The sequence below is a fragment of the Loxodonta africana genome, chromosome 11 (assembly GCF_030014295.1).
Source record: "Loxodonta africana isolate mLoxAfr1 chromosome 11, mLoxAfr1.hap2, whole genome shotgun sequence".
NCBI classification, from domain to species: domain Eukaryota; kingdom Metazoa; phylum Chordata; class Mammalia; order Proboscidea; family Elephantidae; genus Loxodonta; species Loxodonta africana.
This window is the reverse complement of record NC_087352.1, coordinates 50,722,692-50,737,232: the sequence shown is the minus strand read 5'-3', so window position 1 is coordinate 50,737,232 and position 14,541 is coordinate 50,722,692. Positions and strand designations below refer to the sequence as shown.

Genomic DNA, 14,541 nt, shown 5'->3' with positions numbered 1-14,541 from the left:
TAGGAAATAGGTTCTTTGTTTAAAGATGTTATCAGTTAAGTTAGCAGGGCCATGCCACAGTAGGGTGGGTCCTAAACCATGTGAATATACATCTACACGACAAGGAACTGCAAAGAGATGCCTGGAGCTACTAGAAGCTGGAAGAGACTGGAATGATCTTCCCATAGAGCTGACAGAGTATGACCTTGCCAGCACCTGAATTTGCACTCCTAACTTAAAGAACTACAAAACAATAAATGTCTGTTCTTTAAAACCACCCACTTTGTGGAAACTAAGACAGTCTTCTATTAAGACATAACATTTTTCAGTCTTGGATTTTTACATCAAGATGTACCTAAATTTTCCAAAGAGAACTTTCTCTAACGGTGCCCCTTTCCCACAACTAACACATAATGTAGCATCCTTGCCTCCTTGTACTGAAATTCAAGACCTGGGTTTTCTGACCCTTTGCTCCTTTGTCCTAGACAGCCTAGGCTTGGGACAAACTAAAACACTGGTTGTTTTCCATACAAAAAAAAAAAAAAACTCTTTGTCATCGAGTTGATTATGACTCATAACAACCCTATAAGACAGAGTAGAAGTGCCCCATAGTTTCCAAGAAGCTCTCAGTGGATTTGAACTGTCAACGTTTTGGTTAGCAGCCACAGCTCTCAACTACTACACCATCAGGGCACATGGTTCCTGTCAATTTTAACACTCTTCCTGCACCTCTTTTCCCATCTTCTCCCACATTTCAGGATGTGCAATTCTTCCTAGCAATCAAGAGCAGCTCAAATTTCCCTTGCTCAGCAAAGCCACTAGCCCCAGCCAGAAGTCATACTAAACTCTGTTTTCATTTTGCAGGTACATCTCTTGTGAGTCAAAACAGCTTTTGCCTTATACTATTGTCACTCGTTTTTCATTTTTTATCTTTCCTAACCAAATGTGGAAATTATAGAATAATATCATTAATATGACACACAAGCAAAATTTTGCTGAAGATCATTCAAAAACAGCTGCAGCAGTATATCAACAGGGAACTGCCAGAAGTTCAGGCCAGCTTCAGAAGAGGAAGTGGAACCAGGGATATCATTGGTGATGTCAGATGAATCCTGGCTGAAAGCAGAGAATACGAGAAGGATGTTTACCTGTGTTTTATTGACTATGCAAAGACATTCAACTGTGTGGATCATAACGAACTATGGATAACATTGTGAAAAGTGGGAATTCCATAACACTTAATTGTGCTCATGAGGAACCTTTACAGAGATCAAGAGGCGGTTGTTCGGACAGAACAAGGGGATACTGATTGGTTTAAAGTCAGGAAAGGTGTGCGTTGGGGTTGTATTCTTTCACCATACCTATTTAATCTGTATCCTGAACAAATAATACGAGAAGCTGGACTGTATGAAGAAGAATGGGGCATCAGGATTGGAGGAAGACTCATTAACAACCTACGTTATGCAGATGACACAACCTTGCTTGCTGAAAGTAAAGAGGACTTGAAAAAAAAAGCACTTACTAATGAAGATCAAAGACCACAGCCTTCAGTATGGATTGCACCTCAACATAAAGAAAACAAAAATCCTCACAACTGGACCAATGAGCAACATCATGATAAACAGAGAAAAGGTTGAAGTTGTCAAGGATTTCATTTTACTTGGATCCACAATCAACAGCCATGGAAGCAGCAGTCAAGAAATCAAAAGACGCATTGCATTGGGTAAATCTGCTGCAAAGGACCTCTTCAAAGTGTTGAAGAGCAAAGATGTCACCCTGAAGGCTAAGGTGCGCCTGACCCAAGCCATGGTATTTTCAGTCACATCATATGCATGTGAAAGCTGGACAATGCATAAGGAAGACTGAAGAAGAGTTGACGCCTTTGAATTGTGGTGTTGGTGAAGAATATTGAATATACCATGGACTGCCAAAAGAACGAACAAACCTCTCTTGGAAGAAGTGCGGCCAGAATGCTCCTTAGAGGCAAGGATGGCTAGACTGTGTCTCACATACTTTGCACATTTTGTCAGGAGGGATCAGTCCCTGGAGAAGGACATCATGCTTGGCAAAGTACAGGGTCAGCAGAAAAGAGGAAGACCCTCAACAAGGTGGATTGACACAGTGGCTGCAACAATGAGCTCGAGCATAACTATGATTGTAAGGATGGCGCAGGACCGGGCAGTGTTTCATTCTGCTGTGCTTAGGGTCGCTATGAGTCAGAACTGACTCGATGGCACCTAACAACAACAACTTTGTACTATGACCCATTGCCATCAAGGCAATTCTGATTCATAGTGACTGTATAGGACAGGGTAGAACTGCCCCATAGGATTTCCAAGAAGCCCCTGGTGGATTCAAAATGCTAACCTCTTGATAAGCAGCTGTAGCTCTTAACCACTGCACCACCAGGGCTCCTAATAAAAGTATAATATACCTTGTATAGTATAATATAGATGAGCCCTAGTGGCATAGTGGTTAAGAGCCTGACTACAAACCAAAAGGTCAGCAGTTCAAATCTACCAGCTACTCCTTGGAAACGCTATGGGGCAGTTCTACCCTGTCCTATAGGGTTGCTATGAGTTGAAATTGACTGGACAGCAACAGGTTTGGTTTTATGTTTGTATTATACTATACAAGGTATAATATACAATACAAGGATGGAAGACAAACTCTTAATCACGTTCGAATCATTCATATTCCCTAAAACATCCATATTGCCTAGGCATAAAATAGATACTTAATAAATGTTGAACAGATGAATATTTCTATTTTGACCCATCCACATTTCAGTCTATTTCATTTGCACTTTAGCGGCTGGTGTATGTTGACAAATTCGCTGTGTAGTAATCAAGATAAACCTTTTGCTTTCTGGTGACCTAAATTGACCCAGAAGACCCAGAGGGTTTACAGATTGGTTAACATATTCCGTTGACTGGTAGTTCTGTTTTGGCTGCACATTATAATCACTTGGGAAACTTTGAAAAAATACCAGTACCCAGGCTCCCTTCTCCTCCAGAGACATTCTGAGGCAGTTGGTCTGGGTAGGGCCTGGATACTTGGAATTCTGAAAGCTTCCAGAGAATTCTAACATGCAGCCGGGACTGAGGTCCAGCACCTGACGCTGGTGCCTGCACAGTCATTTGAACACCCTGGACTGAGGTTTGGGTACACCAGCTTTGAAAGGAAGCATGAACAATGTAAGCAAAGGGAATGTCAACCCTATTTGCATCAAAGACCACAAACTGCTTAAGCACCACCTTCCCAGCAGTTTTCATTCAAAGGATGGATGAGCTCATTCCAAGCACATCTTATCTGTTTGTTAAAGCACTTACAGGATTCTCTTAAATGCATAGGCAACTTCCACTTTTCCACTTCCCCTTGTCCTGTCAGCAGTTACTGCATGAATTTGAAAGTCATAAAACTCCTTTCCTTAAAAAAAAAAAAAAAGTTCTATAAACTATGTATCTACTAAAAGAATATGAGTGCTGGACCATGCAGCTATGAGCAAATATGGACACAAAATCATGTCCAGTGAAAAGAGTAGAACATAAAATAGTACTAAATGCAACTATATACAAAGCCATGCAAATATTGAGTACTTTAATTCTGATGGATTTTTTTGCATCAATAAGATGCAATACACCATGAAGATTCAAAATTATTTTTAAAATGCTATATTACTCAGGTTTTTTCTATAAGATTAATTTGCCATCTAATTAAAGCTATTAAAATTTTAAAAACCTTAAGAAGCCAATAATAGAAATTGAAGTTTATTTGATATACAATTTGCAAGCTGGAATAACATTTCAATTAAAAAATGAAACCCATTGCTGTTGAGTCAATTCCAACTCATAGCAATCCTATAGGACAGAGTAGAACTGCCACATAGTGTTTCCAAGGAGAGGCTGGTGGATTTGAACTGCCGACCTTTCTGCTGGCAGCCAAATGCTTAACCACTGCGCCACCAGGGCTCAGCATTTTGATTAGGGAGTAAAATATGTTCTGAAGATAAAACCTCTAAAGACTCTTATATCCCACCCCATCAACATTGTGATGGAAACAGGGCCAGAACAGAGTTTTTATAGTAAAAATTTACCCTAAAATACAGCTTCCAGTTAGACCTTGGAGTTCCTGTTTCTGGAAACTGATTGCACAGAGATAATTCTTCAAGAGCCCGAAGTCTAAGGCAACTCGATCTCAACTAAGCTGCTTACTAGGCTATTGCTTGACTTAAAGGTAACTTTAGGAAACCAATTTCTTCAAGGCTCAAGGTTAAAAGGACACCTAAGAGTAAATGACCTTGGTAGGTCACCCCAACTCTATGGACTTCAGAAATCCAGATTCCAGGAGAATTAAAATGGTTTTTCAGGGTATATTATCATCAGCATTTGCATGGGGTTCTCCAACCACAGCAACTCTGTGTTTGTGTCTTAAACAGGTTTCTTTCTCAAATGCTCTGTTTTGGTGGTCTCCCAACTGTGGTCTCTTTAGAAGGTCTTAGTTGTGCGATGATTTATCTTCCCCTTCAGAGCATACCCTCTTCCTTTAGTAGCATCACTTAACTGGACACCTCTGGAATTACATTCTTACTGATCCATCAGCTCTGGGAGTTAATTCCTTACAAACTGAGCACTTTTGTCAGCTCACCATGGTGAGGTGACACGTGCTTTGCTGTAAGGATATGTTCTTTAAGCTTAAAAACACAATTGCCTTCACTTTAATTTTGTATCATGTACAAGTAGTCCTTGACTTATAACAAGGTTCCATTGCGATGACTCCATCGTAAGTTGGTTCTGACGTAAATTGAATACTTCATTGTTTTTTAGTTTTCATTATTATTACCTTTTATTATCAGTATCTTTATAAACCCAATCTTTATTTACCTTTGGAGGTTGGAAACATTACATATAAACTTACAGATATATTTTAATACATACATGCATAAAAAAACACACATCTGTGCAAAAATGGACAGTGTTCACATTTTTGTGCAGTAATAACGCCACTTGTGGAAGGTACTGGATCATCTGGATTACCCTTGGGGATGAGAATGGTGTTTCTGGTCAGAAAATTAGTGAGAGTTGTCTGTATGGTCCTTTTATGTGCTGCAACATTGTATGTAGTACATATTAGTAACAACAAGATGTACCAAAAAAAAAGTCGTAAGTATGGTTCACCTTAACTCATAAGTCAGGGACTATCTGTATTATGAATTTGTAACATAATAAAACATTGGGTCCCAAATAGCCTGATCCTAAGAAAATTTTGCTGTCAAAAGTAGTGGCCTTTGCCTGTTTTCCTTCCCTCCTAACTCCCTACTTGTCTTTCAACTTCATGCTAACTGCATAGAGTTGTGTTTCACCAAGTCTCATCAGTTCACCTATATCCATCTTGTTCCTTCTCCAGCACTAGGTAAACCCTTTTCGATGGTGATTGACTTAGATTAAGTACACAATAGTAAGGGCCCATTCAAAAGGCTAGCCTTCGGTTTAACAACATTACGTAACAGTACGTTAATCCTATATTATGAGATTTTATATATATATATATTAAAAGTGTGATGGAAAAATCATTATACATTTGGAAAATACTCCATTTTTTAACATTTTCACAAGAGTCTATAGTAAAGGTTTTAATTGCTTTTCAATTATTTTTGATGCAGGATCGATCATTTCTTTAACTACAATGGGAGACAGGATAATGAGTGAGTTGAGCTTTCTATAAATTTTATATATACATAAATGTTATATTCTCTGATACACTCACAGTATCAAGAAAGGGGATTATTAATAGCCAGCTAATTTGCCATCAAGTGGCCCTGGTGGTACAGTGGTTAAGCCTTTGGCTGCTAACCGAAAGGTTGGAAGTTCAAACCCACCAGCAGTTGGAAACCCTATGGGACAGTTCTACTCTGTCCTCTAGGGTCGCTATGATTCAGAATCTATTTGAAGGCAGTGGGTTTGGTTTTTGGTTTTTTGTAATCAACTCAAAATATTTCCCATCAAATAACCAGTTAACACAGAGAAACCCGTGAGAGCCGGATCTCAATAGGACTGCCTTGTTTTTCTGGGTGTTGCCAAGTTTTCCACCTTTGACAGGATGCAGTCACCGCTTTTCTCTTGCTGTCTACTTAGTGGAAAATATTTGAGTTTTCCTTCTCTGACAAGTTTCTACTTTATACAGGCTTTGTACAATATTTATTGTTTAAATTAATGGGTGAGAAATAAAAGATTAAGTATAATATTTAAAATTATAAGGATAATCAAAAGAATAATATGTAAATATGTAAAAATAATATGTAAATATCAAACACTGGGAAGAATGAATTAGTAAAAATAAGGTAAATTCTCAACTTTCATATAGAAGAGTCAGTATATATTGTCCAGGATTAAAAATCAAGAAATAGCTGTGTAAACCAATACTGGGGAAGTCAGCACAATTTGACGGGGGCAAAGTCGTAGAAACTTCACAGACACATCCAGGCATCCTGAGGGTCCAAGCTACTGGGCTGATGGGGAACATCTAGGTCAATTGGCATAGCATAGTCTATAAAGAAAATATTCTATATCCAACTGTGGTGAGAAGTGTCTGGGGTCTTAAAAGCCTGCTAGCGGCCATCTAAGATACATCTACTGGTCCCATCCCAGTTGCAGCAAAGGAGAATGAAGAAAACCAAAGACACAAGGGAAAGAGTAGTCCAAAGGACTAATGAACCACAACTACCACAACCTCCACCAGACTGAGTCCAGAACAACTAGATGATGCCTGGTTACCACCACCAGCTGCTCTGGCAGGAATCACAATAGAGGGTCCCAGACAGAGTGAGAGAAAAATGTAGAACAAAATTCACACACACAAAAAAAAAAGACCAGGTTTGCTGGTCTGAGAGAGACTGGAGTTAACACCAAGAGTATGACTCCCAGATACCTTTTTAACTCAGTATGAAGTTGCTCCTGATGTTCAGCTTTCAGCCAGAGATTAGACAGCCTACAGGGCCAACAATAACTCAAGTGAGGAACATGCCTCGTAGTTCAATCATGTACCTGAGACTAATGGGCACAGCAGCCTAAAAGCAAAGATGAGAAGGTAGGAAGGGACAGGAAAACTGGGCCAATGGAAACAGGGAGCCTGGGGTTGAGAAGGGGAGAGTGATGACACGTCGCAGGGTTGGCAACCAATGTCACAAAACCATTTGTGTATTAACTGTTTAATAAGAAACTAATTTGCCCTGTAAACTTTCACCTAAAGAACAATAAAAATAAATAGTCAAGAAAAAAAAGAAATAGCTGTGTAAATGGGATGTCTTGTTCTCCTCTGTCCTATAGGGTCGCTATGAGTCGGAACCGACTCGACGGCACTGGGTAGATCGCAGTTTCTGAGAGAACCACTAATGAAACCAAAGCCTGATACTGGTGATGAGGAGAGATAAAGCCAAAGACTGTGGCTTTCTATCACAGGCTTTTCTTTATTATTTGGTGCATTATTGTATGCAGGTTTTTCTGTGATACTCTTTGTTGATATTTTCCTTTGATAATTCTTTTAAGAAGTGAACAATTTTTTAATTGACAAAATGTGTATTATAAACCTAGGGCTGGACCAAACATTCTAAGGATACTCCCAAAACATTAATTTACAATTAAAAAAACTGAGACATGGATTCTATCCTCAAGGAGCTTGTGATCTAATAAAGCCCCTCCCCCTCCCAAAAAAAACCCGCTTCCATCAAGTTGAATCCAACTCATAGTGACCCTATAGGACAGAGTAGAACCACCTCATAGAGTTTCCAAGGCTGTAAATCTTTACGGAAGCAGACTGCCACATCTTTCTCCCACGGAGCAGCTGTTGGGTTCAAACTGCTGACCTTTCCACTAGCAGCCAAGTGCTTTAACCACTGCACCACCAGGGCTCCCTATGATCTCATAAAGACAACAGTATTTGATAGTTGCACAACTCAAAGAATGTAATCAGTGTCACTGAATGATACATGTAGAAACTGTTGAATTGGCATATGTTCTGCAGTATATATTCTCAACAGCAACGAAATAAAATAAATTATTTTTAAAAAGACAATATTTGAATGTATATAGATATACACACACACACACACACACACGCATACATGGGGCCCTGCTGGCACAGTGGTTAAGCATTTGGTTGCTAACCAAAAGTCTGGCAGTTCAAATCCACCAGCCACTCCTTGGAAACCCTATGGAATAGTTCTACTCTGTCCTATAGGTTTGCTGTGAGCCAGAATTGACTTGGAGGCAACAGGTTTTATACACACAACATATGCATATATGTATACATGTATGAGTACATACGAACGCATGAATATGTATGGCCGAATACTCAATATATGGCCATACATATTAATCAAAATGTGATTTACCAGATAAGGAGACCCAGAGGGTAGCAATAATCAAAAAGGATTTTGCTGAACAGTCAAGGCCTGAAGGCTCTGGACAGGAAGAGAGAGTTAAAGGTGGTTATTGTAGGCAGTAGTTGTAAAACAAACGTGGAAATAGGCCTTACATATTTTAGAATGGTGAACAGACAAACCTGACTAGAACTGAGGGTGGGAGACTGGAAAATAAGATTGACGGAGTGGCTGGGGGAGGCATGAATGACCAGATTACAGAGACCTGTAATACACAGACAGAAAATCTGAAGGTTGGTGAAGTAGGATATGGTAAGTGATTGAGGTACCGGAGCAGGAGAGTGAGGTTGGTCTGACAGTACGGTGAGAATGTCACCCCTAACATGAGAGTCCAGGGTGCCAAGTAAAAGCAGGCATGAGGTGATAATGATTGCATGCAAGGGCTGAAGAATAGAAATGGAGAGTGATAGCCCCTCTTTCTCCATGACCCTGGCAGTCAATAGAGCCCAGATAGCAACTAAGACTTCTTAATTCTTAATAGAGCTAAGTAGTGGGGGGTTCGAGGCCAGCAAAATGATATTCCCCATCTTTCCTATAGACAGATGCTTCGATGTCACCTGGGACAGAGGGATACTGTGGCATAATGAATTACTTAATATGCACCTCTAGCCATGGTCTTTGTGATGACTGAGTGAGACTATGCAAATAAAGTATATGCTACCTGTGATGTTGGGGTTGTGTGTCAACTTGGCTAGGCCGTGATTCCCAGTATTGTATGGTTGTCCTCCATTCTAGATGTTGTGGATCCTGACCTCTACATGTTGATGAGGCAGGATTGGTGTAGGGTGTGTCTTGGGGCACAGCCTTGCAGGACAGTGTGATTCAAGTCCCACCCTTACTTAAGTTATCCCCTTCCCTGGGGTGTGGATGCCCTGGAGGGGCTCTCTCTCTCTCTCTCTGCATCTGGATCCCACTTCTGGTTCGTCATCAATTAACCTCCAGCTCTTGGGACTTGAGCCAAAGGTCTGCTGTCTGATTTGCTGATCCTGGGATTCACCAGCTTTCACAGCCCTATGGTCCGGCTGCCTATCATCTGACCTGATTTGCCAGCAGACTTGTGAGCCAAAAGCCTGTGGTCTGAACTGCCGTTTGGGTTCCTCAGCCCCTGCAGCCACATGGGTCTGGAGAATTCTACACCTGACCCACAGATTTGGGACTTGCTGGCCTCCACAATCATGTGGGCCATTTTTTTAATACAGTTTGTGTGTTCTGTGAGACATTGCAGTGAATTATGGAACCCAAGAATGGAAGGGAGAGTACTTAGGGGAGGGGAGTAGTTGATGTTAGAGATGATGGAGTGGTACAGCAGTTTGGAAATTGGACATTTGGGATATCTTTAACCTCCGCCTCGTAGGAACCAACTTTGTATTGATCTTTATAAAAGAAATTATTCATAAAGAACTTACGAAGAAATAGGAAATGGCAAATATCTGAGGAGGATTTGGTTAGGTGATTAGTAGGCCCTATTTTTGATGTTCATTAGCTGTGTTCTCCACAGAAGAAAAGACCTGCCAATCTGCTCCCATAAAAAGTACAGCCTAGGAAACCCTATATGATAGTTCTACTCTGTACTATAGCATTGCTATGAGTCGGAATCAACTGGATGGCACAAAACAATAGATGCGTAAAGAATATCGGGAGAGTCAAGTCGGTGTAGGTTCAAACCCTAGCTCTGCCAATTGCTAGTGTGTGTCACTGGGAATGTTACTCAACCTCTCTGAGTCTCAGTTTACTCACCTGTAAAATGGTGGGGGTAATAACTTCCTCATAGGGTTGATAAGAGATTACATGAGAAAACGTGAACAAAGAACTTAATATGTGGCAGTCAACACACCTTAGATTCCCTTTTCTAGTGCACAATGCTGTGTTTTGGCCGTCCAGCTTCCATTCTTCTGTCTACTCTCAGTCCATTTGCTTCACTAGATGAGGTGCCATCTCCCAATCTAAGGCAGCCATGTGGTCCAGGCCTGAGCCAAAAAGCACATCCCATTCTTCTGGGAACAGTGATTGGCTGAAAGAGAAGCAGGTGACCCAATTCAGACCAAGGAAAACTAGGCCCAAGATTTTTGCCCAAAGTGTTAGAGAAAAATAAGCTACTTTTCCAACAGGCAGAAATCTGGAATGATATTGACTTGGAGGTATAGGCAGCCATGGAGCCAATATGTCACGTTTAAGGATGAAGCAATTATAGAGGAGAACAGAACGAAGAGATAGAGCCATACCTATTATTGAGATTCTGAATAAGCCACGTCTGTAGCCACAACTGTCCAAGGACTTTTCCAGAAGAAAAAACTCATTGCTGTCGAGTAGATTCTGACTCATAGCGACCCTACAGGACAGAGTAGACTTGCCCCATAAAGTTACCAAGGAACAGCAGCTGATGGATTGAAACTGCCAACAATTTGGTTAGCTGCCGAATGCTTAACCACTGCGTGACCAGGAAGCCAGTAAATTCCTTTTTTAGGCCACTTTGGGTTGGGTTTTTGGACACTTGTAACAAAACTGATATATCTTCTTTCCTATCTCCTACCCCTCGATAACTACAAGTTTCCAAAATTAAGTTCTGTTGGAAAAGAAAAGGAGTTTTCTTTTTCGTCTTCCCTCTCTCCAGCAACAGAGCAATACACAGAAACAGCTTGTCAAATTGCTCCAACATCCCTTTCCAAACAGGCATCTCTAGATCACAATGGAAGCAAGTCCACCTAGAGTCAAATATAAACACCTGCTTTTCTCCTCCTCATCTTGGAAGGGGTAGGCACATTTCTTGGTTATTTTCTCATCACGTTTCTTTATCACATCCCTCCCCCACCTTTTCCCAGCCAGTGAAGGTCCCATATGGACATAGATTCTAGCATCGTCCTTCCCTGTGCAGTCTTTGCAAACTGCAGTCTATGGCCTCAGTTGCTACTGCCATACGTTTCCTCTCCTCCTCCATATTTCAGGGCCGGAAAATGCTTGTTAAACATTTGCTCCCAACACCTACCAGTGGGTCTTCTTTTATTAAAGAAGGAGCTCTGTACGGTGGTGAGATGGTTTCAGTCAACCTTGAATTTATAAATAGCTAACACTCCAATTGGTTGTGAGCCTGGCAGAACGGGTAACATATGCATGCCCCCCACTTGAGTGGGCCCGGCTTATGCTATGTTGAGCCATTTTTTTTCTAGAAAGGAATAAAAATTAAATTATGACAAAACGTCTTCATTCTCTATTAGTCATCTCAGATGCTAGCTTTTAATCATGCACTTCACAAGTTTAATCAAAATTCCCATCATATGAAGACAAATAGCAACTCCTTTCCAAAAGGAGCTATAAAATACACATGTATGCCCTATGATTAGTTACAATGTATTAAGATTGTAGTTTGGGTTTGCTCTTCCCCTAAAACCCTGCTGAAATAAAAATAAAAGACCAAAACATAAAGCAAAATGTTGCCTAAAGAACTGAGAAAAATATTCCCAAATTTCTTTTCCCTTTATCTTCCTTAAAGTTATCATAAATCATTTTGACAGTCTAGCCAACCTTGCTGTGATCTCTGGTAATTTGGAACAGAAAGAGGCTGAATAAATAAAATTCACCAATCCACCTCGCTTAATCTGCCAGTGTTAACCTCCCAAATATACCATCATAACCCCTAAAAAACTTTTTTAAAAACATTGCCCTCAAATCAATCCTGACTCATAGCAACCCAATAAGACAGAGTAGAACTGCTCCAAAGGGTTTCCAAGAAATGGCTGGTAGATTTGAACTGGTAGACTTTGGTTGGCAGCCATAGCTCTTAACCACTGCACCGCCAGGCCTCCAATAACTCTTAGAAGCAGCCAAATTGACTGATAGTGGTTTTTCCTCTCCTCTCAGCCTCCTCCTGTCATGAAGAGATGACGTCCAAGAAACAAACAATAGGAAAGAAAGAATAAAAAAGTTGTGGCCTCAGGCCTGGATAATCTGTTGAATCTTCAAACTGAATAATTGGCTCCTGGACAGGTGACCTCGCTGAAGGGAGAAGTTGCTAAGTCTGGAAAAGAACATACCTAGAGAGAAACCACCAGCAACTGAAAAAGCTTTTATGACAATAGGGAGGAAATTCACCACTGAAGGGCAAAATCTTCCTTTTTTTTTTTTATTGCTTTTCCTCACTCTCGGGCCACTAGTGTGGCGTAAATAGTTAAGCATTCAACTACTAACCTAAAGGCTGGTGCTCAAGTCCACCCAGACTCATCTCAGAAGAAAAGCCTTGCAATCTCCTTCCAAAAAAAAAAAACCAGTCATCGAAAACCCTATGGAGTATAGCTCTTCTTGGACACATGGGAGCTATCATGAGTCTGAATCAACTCATCGGCAGTTGGTTTGGGTTTTTTGTTTGTTTGTTTACCTCGCACTCAGAGAACTTTACACTTGCCAAAGCACTTTCATAGCTACCTGAAAGTTAGTTATTCTTGTAAACTAAATGCTAAATACCTGGAGTCACCCAGCAACTCAATAACCAAGCTGAGACCAGGGTCTGGTGTCCTGAATCCTTGGGCAGATGACGCTCTCCATGATCCTGCTGTCCCTATAAGACATTTGCAATGTTTCCAGAGAGTGCCTTGGGTATCGAGCTCTGGCCTTTCAAGTATCTCTCTTTCACAGGAGCTCTCAAGTTTTATTAGCGCCAGAAGACAGAAAAAAAATTAGTCTCCTGGAAAGACCATTGGCTTAGAAGTCAGAAGACCCAGTTTAATCATGGTTCTGCAAGGATGGCTGAACATCAACTTCTCTTTGCTCTGCTTTGCTCAGCTTCAAAATGAGGATTCTACTTTCTCTTTTATATCTCAAAAGAATGGCCTAAGGACAAAGGACATAACCTTAGGAAGCAGCTGGAGACTCAGCCGAAAGTGCAGTCATCGTACGTAAAAGCATAAAAATAAAATTCAAACACAGCTTCATAGTATAACTACTTATGAAAATAATAGCCATATCCTTCAATTCTCAAGATAAAGCTACAGTTTTGGTTTATATTATTTTTAAGGCTAACACCAATCAATGTTCAGGAAGATGGTGTATTTTTCTAATTATTCTTAACTGAGCTTCTGTTTACTTCTGTTGTCATTACTAATCATTTGCTTAATTAAGGCTTTCTACCTCCACAAATGCAAAATTTGTGAAACTGAAATATATTCAGGAGCTCTATATATATATGTATATATGTAATCACTCTTCAATGTACTGATGTCTTAGTAATGAAATAGTTTCTCAAACAATTAACCTTAAAAGTAGTCATATGTACCACGACACGATTTATGAATGTACCAGGTTTTGAAAATTAGTGACATTCAGTTTTTGGCCATAAAAAAAATTTTTTTTTTTGAAGAAATTAAGATATGAAATCCAAACTACCACAAACCCATTTTAAAAATAATCAGAGGATAAATAAGTGCACAGAATAACATGATAGCTCAAAACCTAATTCCTTCCCAGATTTCCCTGTTTGTGTTAGTTCTTTGTTTACAACTGCTCCTTATTTGCACCTTCCTCTCCTCTCCCAGGGCATATCCCTGGTTTATGTCCTTGTCACCTCTCCCCTCAGCAGGAGTGTGTCCCAGTGGCTAATAGCACAGGTTCTTGAATCAAATTGCTTTAATTCATCTTCTTGCCTCTTACTGTGTGATCAAGTCTCTGTTTCCTTATCTGTCAAGAGAAAATAATAATAGTATCTACCTTTGTTATGGGTTGAATTGTGTTGCCCAAAAGTTTGTGTTGTAAATCCTAAACCCCTATACCTGTGGATGTAATCCCATTTGGGAAAAGGACTATCTTTGTTATGTAATGAGGCCTTATCAGTGTAGGGTGTTTTAAGCCAATCACCTTTGAGATATAAAAAGAACAGATTAGGCACGGGGAAGAAAGCAAAAACAGAAGGAATGATACATGCCCTATGAAGATCACCAAGGAACTGAAGAACAGAAGCTAGAAAGAGACAAGGAATTTCCCCCAGAGCCATCAGAGAAAGCCTTACCCTAGACCCAGTGCCCTGAAATCCGACTTCTAGTGTCCTAAACTGTGAGAAAATAAATTTGTTTGTAAAAGCCACCCACTTGTAGTATTTCTGTTATAGCAGTACTAAGAAACTAAGACAACCTCAGTGTAAA

General features: G+C 40.2%; 1 long non-coding RNA gene across 1 annotated transcript in view; it reads right to left on the bottom strand.

Moving 5' to 3' along the window:
* Positions 1 to 14,541, bottom strand: part of LOC111749587 (uncharacterized) — a 43,234-nt gene that overhangs the window by 15,664 nt on the left and 13,029 nt on the right. Inside the window, exon 2 of the long non-coding RNA XR_002784792.2 lies at positions 10,251 to 10,427. This is a non-coding gene — a long non-coding RNA (uncharacterized LOC111749587). The remainder of the gene's footprint in view (positions 1 to 10,250; positions 10,428 to 14,541) is intronic.